This window comes from Haliotis rubra, unplaced genomic scaffold, assembly GCF_003918875.1.
Source record: "Haliotis rubra isolate DU_JTF1 unplaced genomic scaffold, ASM391887v1 Scf194, whole genome shotgun sequence".
Classification (NCBI taxonomy): Eukaryota; Metazoa; Mollusca; class Gastropoda; order Lepetellida; family Haliotidae; genus Haliotis; species Haliotis rubra.
This window is the reverse complement of record NW_025765936.1, coordinates 1,044,002-1,064,257: the sequence shown is the minus strand read 5'-3', so window position 1 is coordinate 1,064,257 and position 20,256 is coordinate 1,044,002. Positions and strand designations below refer to the sequence as shown.

The 20,256-nt window shown below is 39.4% G+C and overlaps 1 long non-coding RNA gene across 1 annotated transcript; it reads right to left on the bottom strand.

The window, feature by feature from the left end:
• Positions 1–642: 642 nt before the first annotated feature.
• On the bottom strand, positions 643–20,001 carry LOC124274753. The gene is made up of 3 exons (XR_006898014.1): positions 19,931–20,001; positions 8,103–8,105; positions 643–679 (listed from the first exon to the last, which is right to left on the bottom strand). It is a non-coding gene; the product is annotated as an uncharacterized LOC124274753 (long non-coding RNA).
• Between the last annotated feature and the right edge of the window lie 255 nt (positions 20,002–20,256).

Genomic DNA, 20,256 nt, shown 5'->3' with positions numbered 1-20,256 from the left:
ACCCACTGCCACCACTACTACTATTACTACCACCACCACCACGACTACTATATTGCCCTCCCCCACCACCCACCACCACTACTTCTACCCACTGCCACCACTACTACTATTACTACCACAACCACCACGACTACTACTATTACCCCCACCCCACCCCCACCACCACCACCCACTGCCACCACTACTACCATTCTACCACTGCCACCACTACTACTACACTATTACCCTACCACCACCACCACCACGACTGCCACTACTACTATTATTACCACAACCACCACCACCATTACCCCCACCACCACCACCGATACTACTTCTACCCCCTGCCATTACTACTACTATTACTACCACAACCACCACGACTACTACTATTACCCCACCACCACAGGCCCGAATCAATATAAGCACCAAGATCTTTTATCAAAGCTGACGGTGTGATGTTAGCTGAACCAATCTTCACACTATCGATTGTGATATATTTATCATGAACTTTGCCTAGAGTCTTATGCCCAGAGGGCGGTGGGGTAGCCTAGTGGTTAAAGAGTTCGCTCGTCACGCCGAAGACCCGGGTTCGAATCCCCACATGGTACAATGTGTGAAGCCCATTTCTGGTGTCCCCCGCCGTGATGTTGCTGGAATATTGCTAAAAGCGGCGTAAAACCAAACTCAGTCAGTCAGTCTTATGCCCAGAAGGCGGTGGCTCATGGGCCAATCTGGTGGAAAAGTTAATCTTTTAGTTTTTCTGCTGGAGTATATCATCCGGGTATCCTTGGTGCTACAAGTAGGAAATCCACTTGTTATTTGTATTGTCTTTATGATACTCCTTGGTGGGTGGGGAGCTCGCATGATGAACCATATAAACAATAACCATGGATTACCAAACCCCTAACAAAAAAACTAAACGTCCACTTGACATTGATCCTGATGAAACTGAACACAGATCCACCAAATCAATTCACTACTGGCCACGCTTTATCGTAATCTAGACTCTGGATAAGACGCCACTGAAATTAAACCCTTTTGCGGTATCTAAGGGAATACAGGGAATTGCGGGCGAAGTTAAAAACATCAAACGCTTGCGTTCGGGTGCTCTACTTGTTGAATGTAGTAAAAGACAGCAAGCCTCGAACCTGATGGCGACTGAATCGTTTGTTAACATTCCTGTATCAGTCTCAGCACACAGAACCCTTAACACCAGTAAAGGAATAGTGCGAGATCGTGATCACTTGTTTGCTGACATGACAGAATTCGATATTATGTCAGAGATGAAGGATCAAGGTGTCACTTATGTTAAGCGATTCACAACTCGTAGAAACAATGAAACTCTTCAAACAAACACGTACCTGTTTTCCTTTTCATGTACTACTGCTCCAAAATCAATAAAGGCTGACTACTGTAACATCAGTGTGGATGCTTATATTCCAAATCCTTTAAGATGCTTTAAGTGCCAAAGATACGGCCATGGTGTAAATACATGTAAATTATCTGTTGCGTGTGCTCACTGTGGTGACAAAACTCACACGACGGATGACAGTAACAGCAATTTCAAAAAATGCACCAACTGCCAAGGAAATCACTCATCTTTTTCAAAAGACTGTCCAATTTGGAACCAGCAAATGGAAATCAATAAAATAAAATTTACGCAAGACATTAGTTTTGCGGAAGCCAAAAACTAGTCCAAACATCTGGACTAACAGAAACTTATGCTTCCGTATCTAGACCTCCTTCTGATACAGCCACAGTAACCAAAACATTTGCAAGCTGTCAAACCAATTGGACATGGATTAAAACTGCTTCCCCTCAGATTCTGTCACCTGAAATATCCACTCAAACTGCAGAAGTACTTCCAGAGTCAACCCGTGTTCAGGATGCATCTTTATCTAAGTCAACTCAATCTCAATCCAGATCTGATTCTCAAACAAATGTGAAAGACATCGCAAAACCCAAAGTGAAATCAAGAAGTGAGTCTTCACAAAAATGCCAAAGTGGCAGAGCCTCAAAAGGATCTACAAACAAAATGCAGCTTTTCAATAAATTTGGATCGTTGGAGGACATGGATGTGTCCGAAAACATCCCCAACAGGGCACATAGCGTGTCGCCCTCTAGAAAGGCAAGGGGTAGATCCACAATAAACCTCCCAAAGAAATAGTTTATTCGAACATTATACAGTGGAATTGTAGAGGCCTTCGAACTAATCTATATGACTTACATCTACTGGTACAGGATTTTCAACCGTCAGCGATCTGTTTACAAGAAACGTATTTGAAGCAGACAGATCCTTAAACTTTCGTCAGTTCAACGCATATCACCATTATTCTCCTGCAGGTGATAGGGCCACTGGAGGATCATCCATTCTTGTAAGACATGGCATTATCCACATCCCTGTGACACTCAAAACAAATCTCCAAGCAGTTGCAGTGCGATTTATCTTGAAAGTTAAACTTACTCTGTGTTCAATGTACATTCCGCCATCATCAACGCTTATGCAGGTTGATCTTCAAACACTCTATGATGAACTTCCCAAATCATGTGTACTCATGGGCGATCTGAATGGCCACAACCCACTCTGGAGCAGTGCGACCACAAACACTAAAGGTATTCAAATAATAATTTATGTATATACAATGATGGTACAGATACATATCTACACCCTGGTACAGGAACATGTTCAGCCCTTGATTTGTCAATAACTGACTCCAACTTACTAAATGAATTTGAATGGTCAGTCTATGATGACCTTAGTGGAAGTGACCATTTTTCTACTATCCTGAAACGTGTAACCCCATCCGATGATCCTCCATCCTCAAGATGGAATTTTAAAAAAGGCTAACTGGCCTTTATATGAAACGCTGTGTGCTGACAAACTTAGACCTGGACGTTTTATTGATGTTCCTGATGCTATCACATGTTTTTCTGATGAACTGAATACCATAGCTGATGAGTGTATTCCAAAGTCCTCTGCAATTCCACACATTCGAAAACCATGGTTCAATGATGAGTGCAAACAAGCTCGGAAGGCACGGAAAAAGCAGAACATTATTTCCGTCGCCACCCTATGGTGCATAATTTAAATAAATTTTAAATTTTAAATGCTAAAGCGCGGCGTACCTTTAAACAAAATATACGCCAATCTTGGCAAAATTATGTATCCAAAATAAATTCTCGAACTCCCATGTCCAAAGTATGGAACATGGTACAGAAAATTAAAGGTAAAGGTACTAAATCTAGCGTCCATCATCTCAAACATGGAGATCAAGTGCCTACCGATAAATCAGATATTGCAAATAAACTTGGTGAAACTCTCGCTAAACACTCTTCCTCTTCAAATTATGTGCCTAAATTCCAACAATATCAAAAACAACAAGAAAAGAAAACCATTAACTCCATACTGCTCTTGAACAAGCTCACAATACTGCTACAGGGGCTGATAACATACACTATCAACTCCTGAAGCACTTACCAGAATCCTGTCTGCAAACTCTTTTAAATATTTTTGATGATATGTGGACATCAGGAAAATTTCCTCTTATATGGCGTGACGCTATAGTAGTACCAATACCTAACCCTGGACGTGATTTCACTAACTAGCTGTGTTTGCAAATCATGGAACGCATGATAAATAATCGACTTGTTTGGTACTTTGAAACCAATAACCTAATAACAGATATACAATGTGTGTTCCGTAAAAACAGAAGTACTGTCGATCACTTAGTGCGTTTGGAATCATTTGCTAAAAACGCTCTAATTAATAAACAACATGCTGTGTCTATCTTTTTTTATCTTGAAAAAGCATATGACACTACTTGGAAATATGGCATTTTAAAAAATGTACATGGCTTTGGATTGCGAGGCCGTTTGCCTCAATTTATAGCCAACTTTTTAAATGACAGACAATTTCAAGTCCGCGTGGGTTCTGCCCTGTCTGATCATTACAATCAACATCAGGGTGTTCCACAAGGCAGTATTTTGTCTGTCACACTCTTTAGTATAAAGATAAATAGTTTATCAAAAGTTTAAACGATTCAATTGATGGATCGTTATTTGTGGATGATGTTAATATTTCTTGTCGTGGTAAAAATATGCATACTATTGAACGGCAAATGCAGTTTTGTTTAAACAAAATAGATCAATGGTGTCTTGAAAACGGTTTTAAAGTTTCCCTATCTAAAACTAATTGTATACATTTTTGTAGAAAATATAAACCGCATAAAGACCCTGAACTGTTCCTAAATGGCTCTCCCATCAAAGTTGTTAAAGAAGCCAAGTTCTTGGGACTAATGTTTGACTCACATCTAACTTATCTTCCACATATCAAGTCTGTTAAAACTGAATACCTGAAGGCACTTGACTTGTTGAAAGTCGTTTCGAATTCTAAGTGGGGAGGGGATCAAGCTACCCTCCTCCATCTATATCGATCGCTGATCTGTTCAAAACTTGATTATGACTCCATCGTATATGGTTGAGCCTGCAAAAGCAACCTAAAACTTTTAGATTCTGTCCACCACCAAGGTCTAAGACTTTGTCTTGGGTCTTTCCGAACTTCTCCTGTTGTCAGTCTCTACGTTGAGGCAGATGAGCCATCTCTTGCACAACGCCGTATAAAACTATCTTTACAGTATATTACAAAACTATATTCCAGCGAATCAAACCCTGCATACAACTGTCTTTCATCCTCTTTATGTGGATTTATACAACCAGAAATCTTCTCTTGTTCCGCCTCTTGGGCACAGAATTAAACCTTTTATTTCTGCTGCCTGCATTGATCTTGAAACTATATCTCCTTCCCGTCTTCTTTTTTCTCCGCCTTGGCAATTGGTGAGGCCACAAGTTGACCTAACATTAACCACATTTAAAACTCAGAAACAAATGAATTACAGTATAAACAAGAATTTAGTCAATTAAGAAATAAATATAATACATATAAATCCTTATTTACAGATGGGTCCAAGGACGGTGGCGCGGTTGCTTGTGCCACTGTCATTGGATCCAGAACAATATCTTCTCGATTACCAAATAACAGTTCTGTCTTCACAGCAGAAGCTCACGCTATATTAACAGCTCTTAAATATATCAATAAACATCGTAAATATAAACTATATATAATCTTTTCCGATTCTCTTTCGTGCCTTCAGGCCATTAAAACCTTTCTTGCAAACATCCACTTTTAATAGAAATTATTGAATTGTATAATGAACTTGCTACTGGCCAATGCGACATCGTCTTTTGTTGGTTACCCAGCCATGTTGGCATTTCTGGGAACACAATGGCTGATCTTGCTGCTAAGGCAGCACTCAACAAGTCTGTGACACCACTTTTTATCCCATACTCTGATTACAAAGCTAGCATTAGAACCTACATCCGTGATCTGATGCAGAAGAAGTGGGACACCCAGGTAGGTATCAATAAATAACATGCAATAAAACCTTATATTGGTTACACCTACTTGGGTTGTCAGTCCAGATTTGAAGAGGTCATTATGCGACGATGTCGCATTGGCCATACTAGATATACTCACGAATATTTATTGAAAGGCGAAGATCCTCCGTTTTGTATCCCTTGTGATGACAGGATCACAGTCAAGCTGTCGCCTACTTCGAAGGATATACGTAAGTAAGAACTTGTGAGCTTGTTATAAAAACCAGCTGAATAGACTGTTGTATCGTTAAGAGAGTGTGTTAAAATAAGTATCAAGGTATCATCCAGTAATATATTAGTGACCAGTTTCTGTGAAATATAACGCGTTTTTTGCAGTTGTTATTTGTGTGGTAACTGACCTACAGTATTCTAGACTCGAGATTTAACCTATCGCTCAAGGAAGGTCATCATTAGAATCGTTGATATTAATTATTTACCATGAGATTATGTTACAGACATGTGTCATAATGAATTATTTCGTATTTCAGTATGGCATAACGCAAAACGCAAGTCAGGTTTCTGAAAAAGACGATGTCAAATTGCTGAGGGGAGTGTTGGCTGCCAACCCGTTCAAAGACAAGGGAAAATGGCAAACAGCAGCAGACAACTTGACAAGTAGACGTCAAACTTCAAAATCGATGCTTGGCGAGTTAGGGAAAGGATGCTCTTGATGTTCAAATTCAAAAAGAAAACTTCGGAAGATTTAAAAAGGTAATAAATCACTACTTAGCTATCCAATGTATATCAACCTTGTCAATTGTATATACTCACTATGTATATGCAGCTATGCATATATTCTCCTTGTTACAACTCTTTGTATGACTTGCTTGATAACGGTGTTAGTATCTACACCGAAACGTCGCACTCATTGACTATCCATAGAACTTGGGTTTCCTTCACCTATACAACTTCTAAAAATGCCTCTCAAAGAAGTTACGCCCTGAATGCTCTTATTTCCACACCCGTAAAGATTCGGATTAGAATTGGTCTTCGGCAACTTATACCTGTAGTAAGATTTGTTTGTTTCTTGTTTATAGACACACTCAGGAGTAGACAGACAGACACAGGCAGACGGACAGATAGACATACAGATTGTATGAGTTCTACTCGTTATCTTGATGATGGAGAATCAACCAATATTAATCAGTGGCATTAAACAACACACAAACTAATTCACGAAATTCTTAGTTGGTCCTTCAGCCAAAACAAGACCATGCAACATAATATAAAGCACCAGAGAATAGCAAATCCCACGCCCACAAAAGGGTGAAAGAGTTGTTAAAATTAAATAAAAGTCCACACTGGCTGTTTTCCTCCATCTTCAGGTAAGTCTCTTTGACAGATAGTGTAGATATCGCATTTTCAAAAGGTTGAAGCTGTCAGAACACCCAATCCATGAAGTCGACACTCCTAGTAACGTGGTAGAGAAAACGCCAAAGCTCATGCTTATGTCAGAACGGAGCGTAGAACCTGAAGGCCCTAACTGACCTCTTCACGCCCCCAGGCGGTGGGGTAGCCTAGTGGTTAAAGCGTTCGCTCGTCACGCCGAAGACCCGGGTTCGATTGCCCACATGGGTACAATGTGTGACGCCCATTTCTGGTGTCCCCCGTCGTGATATTGCTGTAACATTGCTAAAAGCGGCGTAAAACCCAACTGCCTCACTCACTCACTCTTCACGCCCCCATTTCAAATATACACTGTATATTGACTGTATACACCCATTCAACCCACAAGAAATCAACCAACCACTTATTACACCTATTGCAAACACTAACCCTTCGTGCAATGGTTCAATTCTGGCACAAGATCAAAGGCCTGCCTTTTGACTTTCTGGTCACTCAGAGCCCTCATTCAAAATATCCTCCAGCTTACTGTGAAAACTAAATCCACGCATATACTGACTGCTAGGTGTAAGCACCTGTTCAAATTTGAAACATCTGTCCTGACACGAAATGTACCTACCACGCGCGCTTTTATCGAGTGCTAGTGTCACCTGCAAGTGATTCATTCTTGACGCAAAGGTGGAGGCCTACCTATTGACTTTGTAGTCACTCTGAGCCCTACTGGTGCACACCGGAGATCCCACCCAATTGCATGAGAACAAGGGGACGCCCGTAGCTGAGCACATGCAATCTGTGTCTTGTTGTGGGTTCATAGTCCTAGGCCCTGTATCTCATTACAAGCACTGCAGTGAAAAAACATCAGCATCAGCTGTGCAAAGGCTGTCATCTTGCAGCTTTTGTTGTTGAACAGTAACAGAACTTTTGACGTCAAACATCAGCAAATGATTTAAAGATACGTGTTGTATTGAAATACACCTTGAACGTGGATCATTAATCATGGGGAAATGTCTGCTTTTAGTCATTTCAAGTGAAAGGATATATCATATATCAAACTTTCACTGCCAACTAAATCTTCTGCAAAACTGATCTAGATGAGGGAATATTTCCATTCTAATGTAACCGGGTAACCGCGTAATACATAAGTTGACAGCAATAAATTTCCCCTTTTAAAGCTTTTATTTTCCATGAAGAGGATCATATTTTATGGACTGTCAACTTCTTTATTGCAGTAACGTTTCGGTGTAGATGCTAATCACTTCCTTGATAACTGTCTACACCCAAACGTCGCATCTTTTTGCAATAAAGAACTTGTCTGTCCATAAAATGTGTTACTGTCTTCATACCAGCTTCTAAATGCCACTTGAAGAAGACACTCAACGTTTTGATGAAACATTTTGCAACAACAAAACTGGTCCCTAGTCGTCTGTTTTCTCAAGGAGAATTTACTACAGTTTTTGTTCGTATTGCATTTAGAATTGCCATATAATTATTCCGTGAGGGTCAGTTTATCCAGATGGTACGTTAAACTGAGGTTTGGATAACTTCCTTTGCTATGAGGAAGGATAACGATATATGGATGAACAACTTCTTCATTACAGTGAGAGCGACATTTCGGTGTAGGTTCTAACACTGTTATCAAGCAAGATCCTGCACCGAAACGTCGCTCTCACTGTAAAAACGTTGTTCATCTACCTCAATTCTGTGCACATTTTACCATTAGGGCAGTCACCAGTAAACATCACCTGGGCATTTACCTATTCTGTATTGCAAATTTACAATTTGTTTACAATTTTTAAACAATACACGGACAGAGGATCCTTTCCCTCCAAAGGGACAGGATTTATACACATCGTTTAATGCATACCCTGTGCAATCTTTTCTTTCCGCTTTCCATACTTTAGAAAAGATTTACAAATATGTATTAAGATTGGTTCCAGAAATAAACTGTGAAAGGAATGAAAATGCTGTATATGAAATTGTTACGTATATAACTCACTCACTCACTCACTATTTCTGTCATATCATACTTCATTGTGAAATATTTACGTCTGAAAAAAATGTTTTTTCTCTTATTTTGATTGATAAACTGGAAGATGATGTATATGTAAAACTAGAAACTTTGGAAGATGATGAGATGCTGTCGGTGTTTTCTTGGTATAGATCTACCTGTATTTTCTGCCAACGGTGACGAATTGTATGTTACCTATAGCTATATAACGTGTTCAATACTTTATGTACACATTGTATATGAAGTTGTTGCTGGTGTTTGTATGCTGGTGTTTGTCTCCAATATCGGATCTCCCTTCGTTTATTCATTGCCAGCCCGAATATCTACTCACTTCAAAGTGCATCTTCTAGTTAATATACAAGTGTCTTTTTTGTTTGACAATGCACTCAGAAATGTTCCTGCCATATAACGGCGGTTTGTAAATAATTGAATCCAAGTCAGCAAGACTTACCATCTAAGACTCCGTGCTGTTTAACGCAACACTATGTAATAGTCGAGCTATATATTAAGGTTTAAAGATAATGGATCCAATATTCCAGTCTTAGATATTGTGCCAATGGATTCAAGGATTGGATATGACATGAACCCATCCAAACAATTCAGCTTCTTCTCACAAGCAGAGGATGTCGTGAACCTATGTGTTTAACCACAATTCTCACTGCTGAGTAGAACTGCGGATAACCAAACGTTATTTCTATGTCACTTGTTTTATTTATCAACGTTACAACTTTCCTATCGATTGCACAAACCCAGTCAGGGACAGTCCGTCGTGAGTTGCGCCCCTTGGCGAGTTTCATCACTGTAGAGTTAGAAACGGTACTAAAGCACATGTTTCAACCGCCATAGAAGTTATGATGCATTTCACCGGTCAGTCAAGTGAGGGAACGAATGTAACAACTTGATCTTTGTAAGTGTAACAGCCATACCATTTCTGAGTCCTATGCAGGGATTCGAATCACGGGCATTCTGATACGAAGTCGGACGCCTGGTCCACATGACCAAAATGGTAAACCCGGTCAGCAACATAACACTGTCAATTGACATCTATGAAATGACTCAATGCTACATAAGCATATACCTGTGAATTACCATCAATCAGTGCGGATTCCGGGTGTTCAAGAAAACGTGTGACTATTCTTTTTTACAAAAACATGGAACAGCAAGTCAAATGTTCACCTGAACAAACATGGGAACACGCACGCACATTTTTAAAAAATTAACAACTTCCCAATAAACTACGAATGAATATTGTCAATCTTGCGGGCGCACACTTTGAAAAAAAGCAACTAAAATCTAATCACCACCTGTTTATTGAAATACCCGTGAGCACTGTTAACTGTACACACACTTTCAGGCTGACTAATCCAGGATCCATCAGATTTTCGTGTCCGCTGCTAGACGTTGGTTGGTTGGTTGTTTAACGCCGCACTCGGCAATATTCCAGCTATATGGCGGCGGTCTGTCATTAATCGAGTCTGGAACAGACAATCCAGTGATCAACAGCATGAGCATTGATCTACGCAGTTGGGATACGATGACATGCGTCGACCAAGCCAGCAAGCCTGACCACCCGATCCCGTTAGTCGCCTTTTACGACAAGCATGGGTTACTGTTCAAAGATCAATTCTAACCTGGATCATTTACGGGTCTTCACGAACTATGTATGGTTCATGTCAATCAAAGGACTTCACATATAAAGTTGCTTTTTACTACATTCACGGTCATTCCAGATGATGCCGCGGATCAAGGAAACCGTCAGTGCCACACAGTCCTCCCTGAGTATAGTGCCATCGTCGTCCTCCCAGGTTTGGGTTGGTTCACCTATGCCCCAGTTTTTGTACTTTAAGGGAGTGTTATCTGTCCATAGATACATGCGCTTTACCTTGAAATATCTGAGACCCATCCAAAGATTAACTGCAATAGAGAAAGAGTAAGAAACTTCATAAGTAACACATTGGATACCATATGATGTTTTATGACGCAGAAAGCAAAATGAAATAAGTGACGAGTGTATAAGTCCATACTGATAACAATATCGATAGAGGATTCCCTTTGAATAATAAACATGGGTCATAGCAGTATGGATGATCTTTACCAGACCTTAATGTCTCCCCCGTCATTTCCCAACCCTTCACCCACAAAATAACATCCAAAAGCATCATACTCCGTTCTTTTACCCTCATAACCGGGTTGAAAGTATACTGGGACACTTATTCTAACCAGCATTGAAAACGCATCAGTCTACAATTGTCCTTATCTTCAACAAGATGGATTTCAGCTTGATAATTGTCAATGAATAACTGTAACTGTATTGTTAACTGTAATGAGCTCTTCACGTATTGATTTGCCAAATCCTTTTGACATTTTCCATGCCAATAAAATATGTTTAAATACAACAACAACAAAAAATTTAAAAAATTGTTCTTAACTTCAACAAGATGGATTTTGTCAATGAATAGGACCAACATGACGTCGAAGCTCATGTCTAGTTGAAAAACTGTTTTAGAAACAAATTCCTGTTCACAGTGAATCTTAATTCCAAAACGCAACAACATGTATCCACGCCATGAAAAAGCAAATTTCGTTCTGAAATCATGTTGACTGTGACATTAAAAGCAGGTGCATGAGAACCGATTCTCATTGTTCACTAACGATTGTGAAACGAGGACAGAGATGCCTAGATTAACACCACAGGAACGAGAACGTGCACTAGGCATCATTCAGGTTGGCACCAGTAGCATGGATATTGCTCGACGACTTGGATGTAGCCACTCCACCATCGTGTGGCTTCATAGACGACATCAGCAGACAGGCGGCACCTGTGACCTTCCACGACCTGGGCAGCAACGTGTCACGACGCCCCGTCATGATCGCCATATTGTCCGTGACCATATCCGTGATCGAACGCTACCGGCTGCCAGGAGTGCTGCACTAGTTCAAGGTCGATGTGGGGTCATCAGCGCGACACCGCACGACGCCGTCTACACGCTGACAGACACCGTAATGGGCGTATACAATGGGCTAACAGTCATGTTCAATAGCTGTTACAACAATGGCATGGTGTGGTGAATCACGTCTTCACCTACATGTACGTAACGCTGACGGCCGATTACGTGTTTGACGTAGACGTGGTGAACGTTATGATGAGTATGTAGTTCAGCCAGACCGTTGGGGTGGTTGGAGCGTCATAGTCTGGGGTAGAATAAGTTACAATCACAGGACTGCCCTTCATGTCTGTCAACGGAGAGTTAATGCCCTTTACTATCGTGACCACATTGTTCAGGACAGCTTGACTTTCCATGCAGTATCTGACCTAGCAACACATCCCGGTAATTCATCTGCCTGCACTGTCGCCAGATGTATCCACTATTGAGCAGTTGTAGGACGAAATTGGTCAAAGTCTTTCACGCCGACAGCAGATACGACAAATCTGGGATCTTGAGGCTGCACTACTGCAGAAGTGGAATGCCATCATCCAGAACTCTATTCGGGCGCTTATTGACTCAATGAGTAGACGTTGCACAGCATGTGTCAATGCAAATGGCGGTCACACGCGATATAGACTTTTCGATTTGACCCCGCATGTGTTTGATTCTTTCTGACTGTGAAACAATTAAATAAATGAGCGTCTTTTCTGTATTGTTGTTGTTGTCAGTCATCCATCTGTTATCATCCACTAAAAAATACCAATGCTTACACGTACTTTAATCTCAACTTTTGTAAGTGGTGCGTTTTCAAAGCTGATGAGAATTTGGTAAAAGACGATACCATAAGGGACCATATTCATTTATGGCTCAAGGCTGATGGGGGATGGTTGTGTTTGGTTGGGGTGATTTTAAGAGGGGGCGGAGAGGTCACTCATCACAATGGGTACATCCAGGCTTCAGCCATTTTGTACAAAAATCATCATCATAAGGGGGCATCACAATGTACATGCTTCTCCATAAAAATCATCATCATCCCCCCACCCCATCCATAAATTATGAACGGTCCCTAAGCAAAACCTGATGCATGCATATGATAAGGTTATACAAACATAATCAGTAAAGGAAAATGATACCATGTTATCCATGATACTAAAATATAATCTGTGCAATGGGCATAGTCTTTCAGTAGTACATGACAGCGTTTTCATTGTGTTTCTTGTGCCTTTCTGCACAAAATGTGAAACCTCATCATCGTTTCTGAGATCAGTTTTAAATGGAGAAAATAGGTCATTAGAATTGCTGCTACTACAATCAACCTGCGATGAATCGGCTTGTTCTCCTATTGGAAGTACATATTCATCTTTATATGAAAACAGTGACTTACGGTTATATGGTTTAGAAATAACTGTAATAAAAGGCTTGTGAATCCCCTTTAAACAGGCAAAATGAAACACAAACGAGTCTTTAACATTCAATTATATATTGAATATAAAAAAACAAGATTGTAATGAATGACAGTACAGATTTCTAATGCAATGCAATTGAGTCACTAATCTAAATTATTAACAAAATGTCTGAAGTCACCAAAGTCTTGATCCTTGTAGAGATATACTGATTGAAGTTTGTTGACAGCTGTTCAAGTTCAATGTAGACGAGGCCTCTTGAGTGGTTAGTCTTGAAACGTCAATGGTGGCAGACAGATTAGCGTAAATCCAAAGTCGTCCCGCCATACTTCTCAGCAAGCAACCCTTACATGCTAGTGCAGTGGATAAGGGTGAAAACAAGATACTTTGCGTACTAAAGGAAACTTTGCAAAGTGCTGGGGAATATCATGATAAAACACAGTTTGGAGGGTGCCCGATTTTTGGGCCCATTTTAAGAAAAATCCAAGATGGCGTCATAGATGGCCGCCAAAAATCAGGGATTTCCAATTCTAACACTATATGTCTTTCCCCGCTGGATTGTAGCAGACAACCTTGCACAGTGCTAGGGAACATCATGATAAAACGTGTTTGCGGTGTGCCCGATATTTTGGGCCCATTTTCCGAAATATCCAAGATGGCGTCCAAGATGGCCACCAGAAATCAAGGATTTCCAATTCTAACACTACGTGACTTTTCTCCGCTGGATTAACGCAGAAAACCTTGCACAGTCCAAGGAAACATCATGATAAAACATATTTTTGGGGTGTGTCCGAATTTTTGGGACTATTTTTCCAAGGCAGCCGCCAAAACTAAAAATCCAAGGCAGCTTCGCCAAAATTTTCGCTCAAAGGGCTATTTCTAAACTTGCAAGTGCACATCCGCTCTGTAACTGCAATCATTTTGTCGATCTTTGTGATTCTATTAAATTGGAGACTTCAGAAGTTGAGAAGATTTACAAAATCTTTGACATAGAAAGATCGATGTTTGAAAACAAAAATTGTTATTCCATACCTACATGTGACACACTTCAAACAAAGTAAGTTAATTTTCATTAATATTGAATCTGATGAATTATATCTTTTACTACTAGAGCATAAACGATGTACATATGTGGGGGTCTTTTGTATGGAAAATTTTGGAATTCTGGCGGATTAGAAGTGCCTCAAGCGAATATCGGCGTCTCGTGTTACAAAAGACGTGCTCATCAAATAGCTGTCATATCACTAGCAAGCTTCAAAGAGATGCTTACATGTCCTCACTAGAACCACGGAACCACATATTCAACAACCATTTGAAGACTGGCTGGAAAAATTGGAAGAGTTCAACATTCAAATACTGGGATTTAGTGCATGCTCAAGGCACTGGTATTTTCACCTCGATCATTGGATGTCAATCTCAATGGCACATCGCAATCTCACTCCCTGGGGAGTATACAACTCTTGCAGCCACTAGGCGCACCGAGTTATTGTGGCTTTCTCATCCTAACGAGGTACCCATTCACAGCTGGGTGGACTGGGACACATAGTCACAGTACTTTGTCCATGTTCACTGCACGTTGCTGTACCCACAACTAGGTGTTTGCACTGGTCAAATACCAACGGATTCGTGGGTTCTTTTAAGTGCACAGGGTTGTGGTACACACATCGCTCAAGCTCATGAACAATACAGCAAAGGTTGTAAAACACTCAGGTGGTGCAGTTGGATTAACAGAAAATGTTGCTTTAACTAGATGGATGATATCTGGACCAGAACAAGCAAGAATTCTGCAAGAGTTTGAGAAGCAAGATGACAAGGTGGATACAAGAAGCAATGAACAAGGTTTCGCTACACAGCAGACATTCAAGACTCAAGTCAACAACTTATGTGGCACAGTCGCTTTGATGGAAATCCCTTCCTAAGTCTCCTGAACTGATGACCCTTGATGATCAATATGAACAGATTTTTGTTTGGTTGGACAAGGGATGACAACGCATGGTGACTGGTGTGGATGACACCGCCAGAAGCTTCCACAAAGTTAAAGGAGACTTCAGAATCACAAAGATCGATGTTTGACAAAAGGATATCATGTGACTCACCAAAACAGTAACTTTGTCATTAATTGGATGATGAATTATATCTTTTACTACTAAGCATAAATCGTGTTTGTATATTACTTGAAGTATTAGAAGAAGCGAATATATCTCACATATTGCAACAAATGAAGATTTTTTATAATCGGCGACCATTCTGTGTGGACTTAAGCACTCTTTTATTTTTGGCGGCCATCTTTGATTTTTGGGAAAATAGCTTCCTCAGACTGAGCATTATGAACAGCAGAAGATTGAGTTCTGTTTGATAAGTAGAACCTGAACCAGAGAAGAGACTATCAGATCCATACTGGAACTGAAGTCTTGCTAGAAGTATCTGGTGATCCAACGTTTCAAAGACGGCCAATAAATCCAAGAGATCAAGAACGGCTGGGTTTCCCTTGTCAATGCTCCACTGCAAATCATTAACAACACGGAGCAGGGCTGATTCCGTGCTTTGAAATGACCTATAGGCGCACTGGAATTTGTGACAGAGGTTCATTCAAGTGCTGTCCAAGTTGCCCCTTCACAGCTCCCTCAAGTACCTTGGACAGGAATGGAAGATTAGACACCAGCCTACAATTATTGAAACAGGTACAGTCTAAACCAGGGTTTTTGTTCAGCAAGCGTTTCCCAATTTCATGCTTGAAAGATCCTGGAACAGTGTCACAATCTGAGTGAACACAGAAAGTAAAATGTCTAAATATTCCAAGACAAATTTAGTAGGGGCTGGATCAAGTGCACACATTGTGCTCTTTGATTGTTTGACGATGGAGAGAATCTGTCCCTCTGTGAGCGGGTCAAAGGAATCAAAACTCTCACCTTGAAAGACTGCAACAGTTGCAACAATTGACTCAGGAGAAAACTCTTGCCTAATCTTCGCAATCTTAGAACAAACGAACTTGCCAAAGTCGTTTGCAAGAGTCAAATCATCTTCCACATTAGGTAGAGTAGTAGTGTTTGACGTCTTTGCAAGTAAAGACAAAATATGAGTAAAGAGTGCTTTGGGATTCTGCTGATTGGAGAATACATTATCATTGTAATACCTTGACTTTGTATCACGAATCAGTTGGTTTAAGTCATCTTATACAGCTGCCAATGAATTTTAAGCCTGGATTTTCTCCACTTACGCTCTGCACCTGTGGGTTTTAGCGAGAAGTATCTGATCATTGTGCCACTGTGATTCATGCCGGAGTCGCCTGTATCTTGTGACACAAGGGGCATGAGAATCCAAGAGTTGAACCAGAGATCAGCAAGTTCATTCACATCCTCTGAAGGTTCTGTCAATAACTTTGAAGACCAAAGATCCTAGCAAAGTCTTTACGGAAAACTTGAACTTCAACAGGTTATCAGCGGGTTTGAGAAAATTAGGTTCTAAAATTATCCAAAAGTGATCAGGTGAATGTCTATCTTCAACGCGGATGTTTTGCACCACATTTTCTTCATGCCGAGGAACAATCCAATCAAGTCTGTGACCGTTCCTGTGAGTAGGTTCAAGAACAATCTGGATAAGACCATGTGACTCTAACAGCTGACACATTTCTTGACCTCATGCACTAATGTGTCAAAATGGCATAATGAATGTCAAAATCACCCATCAATAGCAAGTTTTCATTTTTCAAAGTGATATCGTCCAATAGTTTGGAAATTCATCATAAAACTGGCAAAGAGGATAACTTGTTTGCCTTTGATGGCGGTGGCCTATTCAGGCAAAACAAGCATAGCGCTTGACTGTTAATTAACAAAAAGATATACTTATAACACTTGTTGCAGAGGATTTATGTCCCAAGTTGAAACTAAAAGCTTCACCTGGAATCAGTTTGTAACAAACACAAGTGTGATACCAAAGATGCTAGTAGAAAGTTCTATAATACTCTCTAATCCACATGATTCTGGAATCAGCACTTTCCAGATCTTTCTCTTTAAATCTAGCACAAATCAAAATCTACAGCCAACAATACTCTTTGAAAGATATACCTGAAGAGATTAAACTGCTTCTAATCTTAAACTTCTTCTTGATTGCTGTCTCCTTTTCTTCAGTGTCAATCTTGACCAGCGACCCTCCTTCAGACTGACACACACGCAAAGCTGCATCCCAAGACAGTGGGGTCACGTGTCTCTTGATGTTGATCTTCACTTTCCCAGCCTTGATCGACCAATAGCCTGGTTTCATTGCTGCATAAAAACACATCATGAATATTATGTCAACTATTAAACCACAAGCGTTATTTCATAGAAGGTATCTTTCTCTAACTTGTGGATAAATTGCATATGATAAACCATTTTATGAAAATACATATTTTACCGAAAATCTTTTTCTGAGAAATAGGACACACGAAATATTTCCCTGAACGACCGACCCCAGCCTTCAGCGACCGACAGCATGGTCTCATAGTTTTAAATAATAATGTCAATACTACATGAATGTTTACCCCAAGCTAAACATTTTTCGTATATTGAGGGATCTATTTTGTTGGGACAGTTATATGTGTTTTTTTGTGAGAGACCACGCCCTGAATGCTCTTAATCCAACACGCCTGAACATTCGGGTTAGAACTGAACTTCAACAACTTATGCAGGTTGAAGTATTTGCTGATTAACGCCGCCATCAACAATATTAGTGAGATAGATAGCTAAACAGATGCAGAGAGAGAGAGAGGGAGGGGGGGGAGAAAGAGCGAGCGAGAGAGTAGCATCAACCAGCATTTATCAACGACATTTAACGTCAAGCAAACAATCTTATTCACACACTTCTTTTTTGGTCCTTCGTGCAAAGCAAAACCATACAACATAATTCATATCACCAGAATATATAACCGAATCACTGAAAATCCATCGCTGTTCTCCTCCATGTTCAGGTAAGTTTCTTTGGCAGATAGTGAACATATTTCATACAATTACACCACACGGCCATGCCTCTACCCAAACCACAGCAGGATAACACATGTACCGGATTCTCAACAATCAAATGAAGGTAACATTCTGCCTTATAATGCTACTTTTTGTTAGCTCTCCCTCTCTACTTTCACTTTATAAACTTAAAAATCTGCTCCATGTACAAAATGATAAACACAACACCAGTCCATTCAAAACAGTACAGACCCAATACCCACCATGAAGCACGATACAATACATCTAAAAAGCAAAAGAGTGCATATATATTGTATCCAAGATACTCACTTTACAAAAGAAATGGAAATCAAAATTAAAGAAGAATGGGGATCAAAATACTGTTATTTCAGTTCTCTTAAAAGCAATGCCAGAGGAACAGCAATACGTTTTAATGATTACTTTGATTTTACCATTGAGGACTCTAGATATGATGTAAATGGAAACTATGTAGCACTAAAACTGAAAATTATGGATAGGACAATTACTTAAGTAACAATATACGGACCAAACACCGATACGCCAGAATTTTACCATGAACTCATCTCAATTATCGCTGAGTTACAATCCGACAGCTTCTCAATATGTGGTGATTGGAATTTTGTACAAGATATAAAAATGGATTATTTCAACTATAAAAACGTTAATAATGCAAAAGCTAGAGAAACTTAGTTAGAATTTATGGAAGAAAATGATGTAATACACCCACGGAGAGAACAAAACCTAGATAGCAAGAGATACACATGGAGACAGAAAAACCCCGTCAAACAGGCAAGACTAGACTACTTTATCGTTTCCAAAAACCTCGAAAGTTTAATTCAGGATACCGGCATTGACGCAGCATATACCACTCAGTAATTTGGATTAATCTATTGATCAGTGAGATAGAAAGATGCAAAAGCTACTGGAAATTAAACAATTCTTTACTCTATGATAAAACATTTGTGGAAAAAAACAAAATACTGATAAATGAAATCAAAGAACAATACAAATCTTATGTAGACGAAACTGGGAAATATGTCTTCAAAGTAAACGATCAGCTGTTTTTTTAAACGCTTTTGTTAATGATCAGAGGACGCACAATAAATTATTCATCCTATAAAAAGAAAGAAAATTTGAATATGTGCCAAACGCTTGAAAAAACCCATAGATGAGCTTGAAATAAAAATAGATTCATCACATGATACAGATTCCAAAACAAAGCTACAGGATGAATTAAAAGAAGCAAATAGAGAATTAAAGACTATTAATAAAAAAGAAACAGAAAGGATACTACTACGATCTAAAGCTAAATGGAAAGAAGAAGGAGAAAAACCGACAAAATATTTTCTGTCTCTAAAAAAATCAAAACTTTTTAAACAAAGTAATATATAAACTTGAAAACAATCAAAAGGAAACCCTAACCAAAAAGAAGATCTTATAACTGAAACTAAATCGTTTTACCATACACGAAAAAACAATGCGAAAATGTGAACCTAACAGAATTGCTTGAAAACATAGACGTCCCAAAGCTATCAAAAAATCAACAAGAAAATTAAAAGGACAATTAAGATAAGAAGAAGTATTAAACAGTCTTAAAAAATGAAAAATGAAAGATGTCCTGGCTCATCGGGTTTAACTGTTGGATTCTTCAAAAAAAATTGGTCCAATATTCACGAGTATCTTATAAGATCATTACATTTAGCTTACGAGAAAGGAGAATTGTCTTTGACTCAAAAGCAAGGCATTATAACCTGTTTTCCCAAAAATTGTAAATCCAAACATTTGCTTCAGAATTGGAGACCCATTTCATTGCTGAATGTAGCGTATAAAATCGGATCATCAACCACTGCAAACAGAATAAAAGCAGCCCTACACTCTATAATAAATGAGGATCAAAAAGGGTTTATGTCAAAAAGATATATTGGTGAGTGTACTCGCCTAATATATGACATCGTTGACTATACTGAATATATACTTCTTATTGACTTTGAAAAGGCATTCGATTCTGTTGACTGGCATTTCATTCAAAAAGTTCTTCCATTCTTTAACTTTGAACCATCGATTACAAGATGGATAAATACCTTCTTTAATAACATTCAATCATGTGTTGTTGTAAATGGTTTCCTTTCAAATTATTTCAATATCTCAAGAGGATGCAGACAAGGAGATCCCATCTCCCCTTATATTTTTATACTGTACGC